This window comes from Mastomys coucha, unplaced genomic scaffold, assembly GCF_008632895.1.
Source record: "Mastomys coucha isolate ucsf_1 unplaced genomic scaffold, UCSF_Mcou_1 pScaffold5, whole genome shotgun sequence".
NCBI classification, from domain to species: domain Eukaryota; kingdom Metazoa; phylum Chordata; class Mammalia; order Rodentia; family Muridae; genus Mastomys; species Mastomys coucha.
The window spans coordinates 111,450,737-111,465,369 of NW_022196911.1; the positions used below are offsets into that span (position 1 = coordinate 111,450,737).

The following is a 14,633-nucleotide window of genomic DNA, read 5'->3' on the forward strand; positions in this document are numbered from 1 at the left end:
CACACAGGACACACAGACCACAGGACACACAGGACACACAGCACACAGAGACCACAGGACACACAGCACACAGCACACACAGACCACAGGACACACAGGACACACAGCACACAGCACACACAGACCACAGGACACACAGTAACACAGCAACACAGCACACACAGACCACAGGACACACAGGACACACAGGACACACAGGACACACAGGACACACAGGACACACAGGACACACAGACCACAGGACACACAGGACACACAGCACACAGAGACCACAGGACACACAGCAACACAGCACACACAGATAAAGAAAAAGCACACAGGGCTGTCCAGACAGCTCAGTGTGTAAAGCTGCCTGTCATCAAGACTGACGACCTGAGGGGTCAAGCCCCAGGGCCCACATGGTGGAAGGAGAGAACTGAATCTCCACAGTTGTTCTCTGACCGAAATACACTGTGGCATATACACTTCCCCACTACATGAATAAAAGTGATTTTGTTTACCTTTTAACTCACAAATGCACAGTGCATACATATAGAAACAGAAAGCACATGAGAATTCAGCACACACAAACACAACACACACAAATATATACACAACATATTATATATGCCTATAATTCCAGCATTGGGGAGATTGAGACAGGAAGATCTTGGGTTCAAGACCAGCCTGGACTACACAGGACACTGGCTCAAACACAATAAGCTTTGAGTACTCGCACACTTTACTCCTGTCACTTTTGGGGCAGAGGCAGGTGGATGTCTGTGAGTTTGTGGTCAGTCCGGTCTATGTATTACATTCCAGGCCAGTCAGGACCACATAGTGAGACTCTCTCAAATCTCAAATAACAAATAGCAATGGTAATAGTTATAATTATAACAAAGGCCTCTATTTACTGAGAGATTGCTACTGTATATATTATCTCATCCCAAGCAGACAATCTCCTTAAAGCAGCTTTTTCCCCCTAAATGAGTACACTGTAGCTGTCTTCAGACACACCAGAAGAGGGCATCGGATTCCATTACAGATGGTTGTGAGCCACCATGTGGTTGCTGGAAATTGAACTCAGGACCTCTGGAAGAGCAGTCAATGCTCTTAATCACTGAGCCATCTCTCGAGCCCCTGACAACCATCTTGAAAGAAGGACCAATTGTTATCCCCATTTTGCACAGGAGAAAGCTATACTGTCGAGGGAGCAGCTGATCACACCAGAATAAGAACCAATAGCCAGCGAAACCAGAGTCCAGTGCTGGCCCCATAGCCTTCACACCTCACACCATTAGCCAGTTCACTCACAAATTCTGTGGCTGAGCAAGGACCTCAAAGATTGATGAGCAGCCTCTCCTACCCCTAATCTTTCTGTAAGGGCTCTGTATTCAGGGATGTGTCTCTCAGTTATAGGTCAATAGAACGTTGGAATCTCAGTGAACCACACTGTCATCATTGTCAGGAACTAGCCAACACTTATTGCGCGACTCCTTCCAAGTCCAGCCTGCAGGTTCACTCCTACAGACGTTTCAATGTGACCACATGTGGTAAGGTAGAGAGGGCTGTTGTGGAGTGGGGGGGTGGAGCCTCAACCAAGCATAAAGGTATAAACCAACAATGAGCCATAGTCACAGAGCAGTTTGGGACCTTTTGGGATCGCTAGAGAAGAGAGTACAGCGTATTAATAACATCGTGTTCCACTAAAGCTGGAGGTAAGGATATACAATGATCGACGGCACTGTAAAAAGCCCATGAATAGATCCATGATCCGTGAGTTGATTGACAAGCGAGACTACAAGGCACTTAGATGGAGAAGCAACACCCTCTGTGGCTAGAGAGACGGCACAGTTGATAAATTGCTTGCTGCATGAACAGGAAGCCTGAATTTGGTCCTCGACAGGCACATTAAAAAAAGCAGGCACGGTGGGACACTCTTGGAATCCCGGTGTCAAGGAGGCAAAGACAAGAGGATCCCTGTTTGGAGACACAGTCTCACTATGTACCCCTGGATAGCCTGGAACTCACTATGTAGACCAGGCTGGCCTGAAACCTGCAGGGAATCACCTGCCTCTGCCTCCTGGTTAGTTCTTATTATCAACTTGACACAAGGAAGCGTCACAGAGGAGGACAAGTCTCACTTGAGGACTGTTCAAAGCAGATCAACTTGTGGCTATAGCTGTGCGGGGTTGTCATGATTGATTGGTGCAAGAGAGCCTGCCCTGGGCAGACGTGGTCCTGACTGGTATAAGCAGTCAGTTGAGCGCTTAAGCTACGGTCCTTCCGTGGTTTCTGCTTCAGTTCCCGCCCTTGACTACCCTCAGTGAGAGCCTGTGACCTGAAAATGTAAGCAGAATTAAGCCTTTTCTCCTCAAATTGGTTCTGGTCACGGCATTTAACACAAAAACTAGAGAGCAAACTAGACACACAATGGAGCTTTATCCACTGAGCACCCGCACTAACCCTCCCCAACAGCAGGGAGAATCATGCCTTGCTCTCTGGGTAAATGATGTTCAGATAGAAAGAAGTGGCGGGGACAGCAAGCTGGAGACTCCACCACAGGCCCTGCCCTTGGCTGGACTGCAGACAGGCCTTCTAGAGCATTCTCGTTTACAAGACTGCTAGCGTTCCCCTTTCCCTGTTATTTCCAGAGACTCGTGTTCTCAACCCCCGGAGAGATCTCCATCAGTCACGTTTAATCACCAGACACGGGCCTACCAGACACAGCAGAGAGTGCTTTGTCAGCATCCTCACTGAGTGTATTTCAGGTGGAAGTGACAGTCCCTGTTGCCTCTTCCACTTGGGGAACAGATTGTCCGTCTAGAGAGAGAAAGTGAGGAAAGAGAGAATCGGAGTGCATCTGGGTATCAAATGATGGTGGGTGCGGGCGGAGCAGCTGTGTGCTAGCTTCTGGGTGTCAGAAAAAAAGGATGCCCAGCGAAAAAACTCCTGAAGAAGCTGGGGGATCACTCCAAACATCGCTTGGTAGAGGTGGGATAAGTCACTAGAAGGATCGCTGGCAACATTTCCCTGGGTGGAGCATGTTGTCGGGTCTGTATTCTATGGTCGGCTGTGTCACCGAGCTGTGGTCTGCCACTTCCTGCTGGGTGGTCACTAATGTGATGCCACTTTCATTTTTTTTTCTAGATTCCCTCCTGGTGGTTAGCTGTAGTTTTGCTCAGCTTGTCTTGGGGACAGGAAAGGGGAATAGGGAGACGAGGAGAGAGGGCGGGAGAATTAAAAAGAGTTGGAGGAGAAGCGGGGAGGAGAAAGAGGGGCAGCTTCCACAAATGAGGGCCAGGAGTCCGGCTTCTCCAACTTGGCTTCTGCCTCCATGCCTGACTCTGCTGACCAGAAGGCTGTGCCCGAGCTGCTGCTGCCAACAAACACCTTCCCGTCCTGGGGCTGGGGCCAGCTATGACCGCAAGTCCCCAAGAAGTCCATTCCCTCAAGTGGATATTTAGGCTGCAGATCAAGGCGCCTGCTAAAAAGTTACAAAGAAATTATGCAGTTAAAAATCTGCACATGCCCCAGCATAGTGGTACACACTTTTAATCCCAGCACTCAAGAAGTAGAGGAAGGTGGGAATCTCTGTGAGTTCGAGGCCAGCCTGGCCTATAGAGTAAGTTCTAGGACAGCCAGGGCTTCAGAGAGAAAGAGAAAGACGAGGGTGGAGAGATGGAGGAAAGGAGAGAGAAGAGGAAGGGAAGGGAAGGGAAGGGAAGGGAAGGGAAGGGAAGGGAAGGGAAGGGAAGGGAAGAGGAGGGAAGGGGAGGGAAGGGAAGGGGAGGGAAGAGGAGGGGAAGGGAAGGGAAGGGAAGGGGAGGGAAGAGGAGGGGAAGGGAGGGAAATCTTTACACACAGAGGCTGGAGAGATGGCTCAGTGGTTAAGAGCACATACTGTTTTACAAGGACCCCTGCTTAGTCCCTGGCACCCTTATCCACTGGCTTCCGAGAAAGCCTGGGTGGCACCTCTGTTCCTTTAGAGCCCATCATGGCCAGGACAATTTTGTTTGCAGATATCGTAAACCCACCTAGAACACACATAAGGAAATGGGGACACACTTTAGAAGAATGCTAAAACCATCAAAATCTTCATCCAAAACCATCCAAGGATCCTGCTGAGGCCTGGGGACAATGGGAACCAAGCCAAAGAGCCCTGCCCCGGGTCTCTCTTGCTTGTGTCCTATGGCTCTGTTTTCTCCTCCCTCCACACAACCTTTCCTAAAGGATAAAAATACAACCAGTGACTTGGCCCAGATTTCTGTATCTCTGAGAAAGGCCTCCCTCCAGAGTCTCAATTCAAAAGAACATGAAATGCCAGGAAGACCTGAAATTGGTTTGACAATTATCCCAGGAGAGCCTTGCGTATGACTGGGGGAATACCCGAGACTGAAAGCAGCAGCTGGTCCCAAGCATTGGGAGGGGCTAGGATAGGAGGTTGGAATGGTGACAGTGGCTGAAAGCAGCCAGTGAACACATGGCAAGAAAAGGGAGAAAGGGGAAAAACCCTGGGGGAAAAGCAAATGGAAAGATTGAAAATGAGACACACTGCAAAGCAAGAGGAAATGACAAAGATGGGAACCAGGCATCCAGAACCACCACCGGAGCCAGGAAGTCTAGAGCCTGGGGTGGGAGACCCAGGGAGATATGCAAAGGAGGCCCTGGGATCTACTGTCCAACCTTCAGGGCTCTATTCAAATGCCATCTCAGTGGAGGCCAGGTAAATGCAGCCTCGGGGTGAGCAGGTGGGTGAGAGGTGAGGTAGGGACTAGAAACCGCATCCCCTCCACTGAAGAACCCCCGACGCCAAGGCCTTGGCTGGTAGTCCTCCCTTTAGTCCATCAAACCACATCAAAGGCTCGTGTGCACAAATATACAAATGCAAGAAACAGTCATTACTAACAACAGCTAAGTCGTATTGTCAAGATTCATGATGCTCCGGCCCAAGGTCACATTCTCTTCTGTTACCGAGGCACTCTTGGCCTGAGTCCTGGAACTCTGAAGTGATAGCCACAGACCTAGGGTCTCCTCCTATTCAGAGAAACCCACCTCCATTCCACAGGACTCCACTAGCTCTGTCCACTGACCTCCATTCCACAGGACCCCACTAGCTCTGTCCACTAAGCTATGTTTTCAGGCCCAAGCATTTGTTTAGAACCAAACAGCCATCCCACACAACCACAAAGTGCAGTTTGCTATCCTCTGTCCTGCCCTGTGGAGTCTAAACTGTCCCTTTCCTGTGCCTCATACAACACAGCAACTTCAGGGTAGCAATGAGGTCAGGAAATGACAGGGTACCGTAGAGAAACAGACAGTGTGAGAGTCGGAAAGGCTATTCTGGGCCGGCTTTATTTAGTGTGTCTCACAGCCAGCCACTCATTACCTGGCAGCCTATGATGTCACAGCTGCTGGACCAGCACCGTAGGATAGCCATGACCCTGCCCTGTGGCCCCAGGAAAGGGAACTAAGTACATAGGACCAAACCCTCCATGCTCTAAGTTTGTCTTGTAACTAAATTGTCCTGTACTCAGCCACATCCTCTGCCTGGTGGCCTTATCCTTTATGGCTGGAGGTGACTGTGTTGCTGACACTCACCTGATTGTCACAGAGCCTGTCCTTTAGTGCCTTCTCCTGTAGAAGACACTATTTTTTTTTCTCCCTGCTCATCCAAGCCTAGTTTTTAGGGCATGGAAACAGACTTTCAATTCACCTCCACTTTGAAAAACAGTCTCTCTGAATTAAAAATCACCGTCCACTTTGGCCATTAACTTGAAGGTAACTATTTACTCTCTCCTTATCTCTTCCTCTCTTCCTCTTTCCTCCCCCCCCCACCCCCCAGCCCTCCCATCTTCCCCTTCCATTCAGTTAGATAGGTAGTTAAATATTAGCAGGTTTGGCGGTCATTGAAGACGGGCCTCTCCCTCACAGCCAGCGGCTTGTAAAGTCGTTAGGAAAAGCTAAAGCTGTCTTCCGGTTTCTGGTCTAAAGGATGAGATCTGAATTCTTTCTCTGGTCACAGTTGGAGAGATGGCGTTTTGAACCACACAGGAGGCTATGGGATTTCTATGCAGCTGGGAGTTTCTGATCAAGACCACAGACATACCCCTGCCCCCTCCCAGAAGAATCGACCACAATGGGCATGACCATCACCTGGTCTGGAAAGCATCCCTAAGGAAAGCCGTCTGTGCATGGAACTTGAGGAAATGGAATAAAGCCCAGCTGAAGGGTTAGGTTGGCCGGCCGGTGCCTTTGGCCTTCCTCTACCACAGCCTGAAGAGCGTTCCACTTTACATTGTAATAAATGCTGTGTACCTTCTGGCCTGTGCTCTGTGGGTTTTCTCTGAATCCCTTCCAAGAGATCACAGTCGTAGGAAGCTCAGGCGAGGCCAAAGTAAGACCCCAGTAACAATCTCTCTTCTGTAGCTCCTGCCCTTTGGGGAATCAATCCCTCTTCCTTCCACGGTTGGAATTACATGGAGATAAGAGATCCACCCTGGACAAAACTGTAGGGAGCTCTTGGGCTAGCACAGTGGGCCTCACCCTTCCTAACCCTGCAGCCCTTTAATATAGCTCCTCATGTTATGGTGTCCCCCGACCATAAAATCATCTTCATTTCTACTTCATGGCTGTAATTTTGCTAATGTTATGAATTGTAGTGTATATAATTTTAGAGACAGCAGTTTGCCAAGAGAGTCTCAACCCACAGGTTGAGAAACACTGGGCTAGAGGATGGCCCAGTAGTTAAGAGCGCAGCCAGCTCCTTCAGAGGACCTGAGTTCAAGTCCCAGCTCTTATGTCAGGCAGCTCATAGCTGCTTGTCACTCTAGCTTCAGGGAATCTGACACATTCTTCTGACCTCCACCAGGTCCTATGCAAAGGTGCATGAGCCCACACACATATACACACAATTAAAAATAAAAATAGGCATTTGCGTGGTATATTCCGTACATGTGATGTGTATTGTTTGTTTGAGACAGGGTCTCTCTCGTTTATAGTCCAGGCCTTGAACTCTTTTTTTTAAAGTTTATTTATTATTTAATTTTTATGCAGTTGTACAGATGGTTGTGAGCCTTCTTGTGTTAGGATCTCTGCTCGCTCAGGTCAACCTAGCTTGCTCCAGTCAACTTGGCTCACTCAGTTCCTGCTTGCTCTGGCCCAAAGATTTATTTATTTTTATACATAAGTACACTGTAGCTGTCTTCAGACTCACCAGAAAGGGGTGTCAGATCTCATTACAGGTGGTTGTGAGCCACCCTGTTGTTGCTGGGATTTGAACTCAGGACCTTTGGGAGAGCAGTCAGTTCTCTTACCCGCTGAGCCATCTCGCCAGTTCCGGCCTTGAACTCTTGATCCTCCTGCTTCTCTGTCCCAAATGCTGAGCTTACAGGAATGCACCACCATGCCTGGCTCCTCCCTGTGTTTCTCTCTATATCATCAACACAAGGCTCTCTGTCCTTCCTTATTCTTTTGCTTTTTAAGCCACCTAGTAGATTATTCACTCTTTCTACACATAACAATTACATTACTTAGTACTAAAAGATAATATACCCATTCTACATATGAGATAGAAATTATCCATTTAGCTGGGGCTGTAGTTCAAAGGTAGCAGGCTGGCTTAGCGTGCTTTAGGTTCATTTACTAACACTGAAAAACAAATGTGGCAAGGGGCATCGCCTAGTGGTAAAGGGTGTCACACAGTGGTAAGGGGCGTCATCCAGTGGTAAGGGGTGCCATCCAGTGGTAAGGGGTGTCGCCCAGGTGTAAGAGTGTCTTCTAGTGGTAAGGAGTGTCACACAGTGGTAAGAGGTGTCGCCCAGTGGTAAGGGGTGTCATCCAGTGGTAAGGGGTGTCATCCAGTGGTAAGGGGCGTCATCCAGTGGTAAGGGGCATCATCCAGTGGTAAGGGGCGTCATCCAGTGGTAAGGGGTGCAATCCAGTGGTAAGGGGCGTCATCCAGTGGTAAGGAGTGCCATCCAGTGATAAGGGGTGTCATCCAGTGGTAAGGGGTGTCACCCAGTGGTAAGGGGTGTCACCCAGTGGTAAGGGGTGTCATCCAGTGGTAAGGGGTGTCATCCAGTGGTAAGGGGTGTCGCCCAGGTGTAAGAGTGTCTTCTAGCGGTAAGGAGTGTCACACAGTGGTAAGAGGTGTTGCCCAGTGGTAAGGGGTACCATCCAGTGGTAAGGGATATCCTCACCCAGTGGTAAGGGGCATTACCCAATAGTAAAGGGTGCTGCCCAGTGGTAAGGATGTCATCAGTATTAAGAGGTATCCAGCTTTAAGGGGTGCCATCCAGTAGTAAAGGTGTTTGACAAGAAGAGAGGTCAGGTCTAGGGTTTGATCCTAAGCACAAAAGAAAGTTAAATTTGTTTTTCTTCCCCACAACACTGAAGGGTAAATGGTCCAAGGCTGGTGTGGTATGTCCACAGGCCTCGGGTTCTAGCCCATGACTGTACCCTCCAGGACTTATTTTCCACCTCAAGCAATATGGCTGCCATAGCCACCTGCGTATTCCATCCAGGTGGACGTTAAAGAAAGGGCTTGCTCCTCTTTTTTTTTAAGGGCTTGACTTCTGACACAATCCTCCCTCACTGGCCAGAACTTGGTTATGTCACCAGATCTTATTTCAAGGTGGGCTGATAAATGTGGCTTTTACATTCTAAACCTTGTGCCCAGCTCACACTTCTGCTTCTATGTAATTATAATTGATAATTGGTAGTGATGATGATGGTGATGTGGTTATGGTGATGGTGATGGTGATGTGGTGATAGTGATGGTGATAGTGATAGTGATGTTAGCGATGACCATGACAACGAAAAATCAAAGAGACATTAACACCCACGTTTCACTCCCTAAGCACAGGAAACTCTTCTGTTTTTTTTTTTTTTATTAAGTCACTGTCCTAGTTTCATTCTGCTTTTATTATTTTTTTTTTTTTTAAAAAGGAAACATCAAATTATTTTAAAGAAAAACAACCTGAAAGTAACTGCAAGAACAACGGGCAAGCCAACTCCTGTAAAGAGAAAAGGCAGTCACACTGATTTGGAGGGCTGGAGGAAGGGACAGATCATTTAGCTGGAGAGCTTGTGAGTTGCTTGCAAATGAACTTCTTTGAGGGTAGAGGGATCCTCGAGTCATTCCTAACTATCAGAATGCGTGTGAGCTTCTCTCTCTGGGAGTGTCCTGTACATTTCAAGACGCAAAGTCTCCACTTTCCTACACAGGATCCATCTTTTCTCTCAGCCAACTCTCAACGGAGGGGCAACTAGAACAACACCATCTCCCCGGACGAAGAGCATGGGGATGTTTCGTTTTGTGGATTTATATATCTCTTCATATGTCTCCTCATCAATCTCTATCGTCGTTACAGTTTCTTCTACATCTCCCAGGATCATGTTTAAATGTTGATCATACGCATGTAACCGGCCTCGAAGCTCTCAGTCATTCCTCATTTTCACATATATTCGCTCATCCAAGCTGAGCCTGATCAGATCCAGGGGCTCCTCTACGGTATTGGTGGTCTGTTGCTGATCTATGTCATCCGCCATGCTTCAAACGCCCATTCTGCTTTTTTTAATGCCACCATTAAAAGAAACTTTCAGCTTACACTTTCATGTCACAAGCGCACCACTGAGCAAGGTCATGGTAAGAACTCAAGCAGAAGCCCAAGGCAGGGACCACGGAGGAACACTGCTGCCTGGCTCACTCACAGGCTCATGCTTGGTGACGTTTCTCACGTAGCCTGGGAAATGTGCAGCCTACAATGGGCTACACCCTTCTGCAACAGTTAACAATCAAGGAAGTCCCCCCACAGGCGTGCACAAAGGCCAGTGCCATCTAGACCATTCATGCTCTACTGAGACTCCACTCTCTGATGACTCCGGGCTGTGTCTAGTCCACAGTGACAGCCAAATAGGACAGACAGACTATATTTCCACTTGTTACCCAGGCAGACACACACTGTCAATATGACTGCTCTAAGACCCAGAGGTCAGTGACACGACCAGAGTCACACAGCTAGAAAAGGCTGGACTCCTCCCTGACCAGGGCAACCTACAGAAGAAAGGGGTTGTTTTGATATAATGGTCCATCATGGTTCAGGCAGTAGGGCAGCAAGAGATAGGTCTATTGCCTGGAGCAGCAGCTGAGCACTCCCACCTCAAAGTACATGGAAACAGAGACCTCACCTGAAATGACTTAAGTCTTTCAAAACCTCAAATACCCAAGACTTGAGGGGATGGTGTGTCATTCACATGACCACATCTAGGTAGTCTGATCCTTAAAAAAGATGCATAAAGGTAAATATTGACTGTCTGGTTGGGCATGTCTGTGAGCCATTTTATAGATTAGATTAATAAAGGTAGGAAGACCCTCCCTGACTGCGGGCAATGCCGTGTCATTGGCTGAGGTCCTAGACAGCATCAAGAAGAGAAAGTGAGCCGGGCACCAGCGTTCATCTCTCTGCCTGTGTGCAGACTCACAGGGACCAGCTGCCTCCTGCCCCCATGGCCATGGCTTCCTCTCTGTGTGTCCCCAAGCTTTAATAAACCTGTCCTCCTTAGAGCTGCCGTTTCTCAGGCTGATGCTGCGAGGTGCTCTTCCTGTGAGGTCACCTAGGCCTACCACCTAGCAGGATTCTATGACTTCTAGAGACAATGCCACTCTCTGGGAGGAGGCCAGTCATAGTGTGACAACAGGGAACAGATGGGGACATAAAAGGGCCTTTCAGATTCTCCAGGGCACATTGACCAAAAGGAACAGTAAGAGTCACCTACATGCACCCTCATGCCTGAGGTTCCCACACCCAGAGCTCGTGACAAGGCAAATCCCTAAGCCAAATCCCAAGGGATTCTGAGTCAGAGCGTCTGTGTTTCCAGAAAGTTCTATGGGAGGTCTCTGTGCGCAAGCCTAACCACTCTCTCAGTTAGGGTTTTCTGTTGCTGTGAATAAGCACCATGGCCAAAAGTGACTCGGGGAGGGAAGGGTTAAGCTCATCTTACAGCTTACAGTCCATCATCCAGGGCAGGCATGGCAGGAACTCAAGGCAGGAACCCAGAGGCAGGAACTCACCAGGCTTAGAGGCAAGAGTCTTTCTACCCAGAGCCATCTCACCAGTCCTGGTTTATCTCATTTAACCCACGTGGTAATGGGAATGCCTCAGTGCAGTTCCTGTCCAGCACTGGACAGAGAGACTCCACGTGGCAAGCATATGCCCTGGCAAGGCTTTGATCTGTGATTGTCATGTGTTATTCTCAGCCCCCAAATTCCTGTAAGCTGCAAGTCTTACCAAGAACACCAGTATAGCATTCTGGTGTAGCATACACAATAGATGGCCTAGTACATCAGTGATAGCATCCGAGGCTTGATGAAAAGAAATAACACCAGAGCTGAGCACGTGCGTCCTACACACTTCTCATTTATTCTTCACAGTCCTGCAAGGGGAAGGCCATTGCTCCTCACTAATTTTTTAAAAGATTTATTTTATTTTTAAAAATGTACGTATGCATATGAGTACCCTAGTACACCTGTGTGCCAGAAGAGGGCATCAGATCCCATTATAGATGGTGTAAGCCACCCTATGGTTTCTGGGAATTGAACTCAGGACCTCTGAAAGAGCAGCCAGCCAGTGTTCTTATCCACTGAGCCATCTCTCCAGCCCCTGATTTTATTTTTTTCAGTATTTATTTTAATTTATATATTTATAAAATATAAATTAAATATATAAATTTATTTTATATATGTATATATTTATAAATAAATATATTATGAACATAAATATATTTATATTTTTATATAAATATAAAAATATTTATATAAAATATACGTTTTTGTGCAGTTCATACATTCAGCTGCTCACAGAGGGCAGAGGAAGGCACCAGGTCTCCTGGAACTAGACTTACAGGCAGCTGCACACAGCTTGATGTAAATGCTGAGAACTGAGCCCAGGTCCTCTGCGTGAGGTCTAAGCATTCATAATCGGCTAGCCATGTCTCCGGGTCCAATTTACTGTGCTCTTAAATATGCGTATGTATACATGTATGTATACAAGGGAGTGGTATACACACATGAGTTCAGGAGCCCGTGGAAACTAGAATAGAGCTGTAGGTCCTTGGAGCTGGAGTTCCAGGTGGTTGTGAGCTGCCCAACGCAGGCACTCGAACCTTGGTCTTCTGCGAGAGTAGCAAATGTTCTTAACTGCTGAGCTGTCTCTCGGGCCTGCTGTTCTTCATTATTACCAGACTGTGGCAGCACCTGCAGCTGGTTTGGAATAAAGAACTCTCAGATGTAGAGACAAAATGGACTTCTTATAAATGGACAACAGGAAGCTTGTGTGTGAAGTTTCACAGCGCTGCTGTTTGCAACAAATAAAAACCAGGAGCCGCCATGCGTCCTTGGAGGAGAGAATGGATGAGCATTTGTGGTGTATTCGTTCAGCTCAGCGCTACCAAGCAGCGCTCGGAGCCGTGAACTACAGCAACAGCGCCAAAACACAAGCATCCATGGGGGTGATTTTAGGTCAAAGTGACAAGGAAGCCGAGCATGGTTGTTCATGCCTGTCATCCCAGCCCCTGGGAAGCTGAGACGGGAGGATTGCCATGGATTTGAGGCTAGTCTGTCTGGGCTACCGTGTGAGACCCTGTTTCAAAAGAGAAAAGAGACCGGTGATTAAGAGTACATATTACTCTGGAACACAGTTTGGTTCCCAGCATCCATGTCAGGCAGTTCAGGATGCCCGAACTCCAGCTCCAGGAGATTGTGTACCCCCTCTGGACTCCAGGGGCATCTGCTCTCACACGTGCCAGGCACATACCTCTCTCCAGAAACACATAAATAAAAACAAAATGTTAGCGTGGCAGCGGAAGCACACACCTGTAATCTCAGAACTCTGGAGGCAGAGGCAGGTGGATCTCTGAGTTTGAGGCCAGCCTGGTCAACAGAGGGAGTTCCAGGACAACCAGGGGTACACAGAGAGACCCTGTCTCAAAACAATAACACACACACACACACACACACACACTACACATCTACACATGTACAAACACACATAAGCACATACCACACACACACACATCACACCTATACACGTACATACACACACACACATACACACACTATACATCTACACATATACAAACACACATATGCACCCCACCCACACACACATACACAAAGACAAGGAAAAGCAACTAAAGTAAAAAATTCATGTTAGGAAACCAAGGGAGCCATGAAAATGGAAGCAGGATAGCATTCCTCCAGGCGACCATGAAATCGAGAAGAGCATATGGCTAAAGCAGGTCACCACCAAGCTCTCGGCTTCTCCTTAAGGTTTCTGCTGCACTGGAATGAATGAATGAATGAATGAATGAATAGCATTTATTCATGAATGATAAATGTGCCAGGATTCAATTTAGTTCAACCATAGTCCAGTCTGATTCAATATACCCCAAGTTCTATCTAAAAGAAAAATGAGCTGACAAATGAATAAACAGACCCTTTGGATGGAGGGATTGAGTTACCCTCCCTCAGCCTTCACTCAGCTGTATACCTCAGGGCTGGGATAGACAGCCTGGACGACCTGGGAGCACCTTCTGTCTCTTTTTGAAAAATGTCTGAAATTGAATCCACGGATCCCTGTGAGCAGGTGGCAGGCTGGATGGCAAAGGATGCTGGGAAAGTGTCATGGCCAAGTGAGGTATGAGTTCAACAAAGAGAGAGCTTCAAAACCATTCCGTCTCCCTTGCAGAGGTGCTCTAGCCTGTGCCCTGAGAGCGGCTGTGGACTACAGGGGAGGGGAGGGGTCATCTGCATTATTATCAACAATCAAGGCTGATGCTTAAAGAGCAAATTCCTCCCCAATAGGCATTATGCATATTTGAAATCCCAGAAAGTGAGCGATCACAGACCAACTTCTCTGAACTAAACACATTTTTACTTAAAATTTTTATTACATTTTACTTAATTTGGGGGTGGGCAGGAAGGCAGGATCATGCCACGATGCGTGTGTGGAAGTCAGAGGACCACTTCTGGAAGTTTTACCTGCTAAGAGCTTTTACCTGCTAAGATGTATTTCTGATCCTGATTTACTTTTTAGTTGATATATTTATAGGGAAACAATGTGATCTAAGGTTATTTGCCATACACGTATGGAATTATGAACTCTGTCACCTGGGATTCTTTGTGCCAGGAACTTTTAAAGACGTATTCTATCTTTTATTATGTGTATATATGTGTATATGATATACACATATATACACATATATGAGGGCAGATATATGCACATACATGCAGATTCCAGAAGATAACAGAGGTGTTAGATCTTCCCAGAACTGGAGTTTCAGTGCTGGTGAGCTGGGAATGGAGCCCAAGTCCTTTTTGAGAACAATATGTGCTACTGAACGCGGAGCTTCCTCTCCAGCCCTAAACTTTTTCAAACAGACCGTGGCTGTGACCGGAAGTCACCATTCTGTGGAATGGTTTGCTAAAATGTATTCCGTAAAGAGAACATGAGTCCTTGGACCAGGCTCTTCCACCACATGGTGAAGGAATGGAGCAGGAGTGGCAGGAGTGGCTCTCAGGGACCGCAAGTAAGCTTTACCTGTCATCCACTTGTGCTCTGAATATCAAATCCCCTTCTCTCAGGGACTGTGAG

At 47.5% G+C, this 14,633-nt stretch overlaps 1 pseudogene; it reads right to left on the reverse strand.

Moving 5' to 3' along the window:
• Positions 1-8,962: 8,962 nt before the first annotated feature.
• On the reverse strand, positions 8,963-9,531 carry LOC116078247 (annotated as a pseudogene).
• Positions 9,532-14,633: the final 5,102 nt, after the last annotated feature.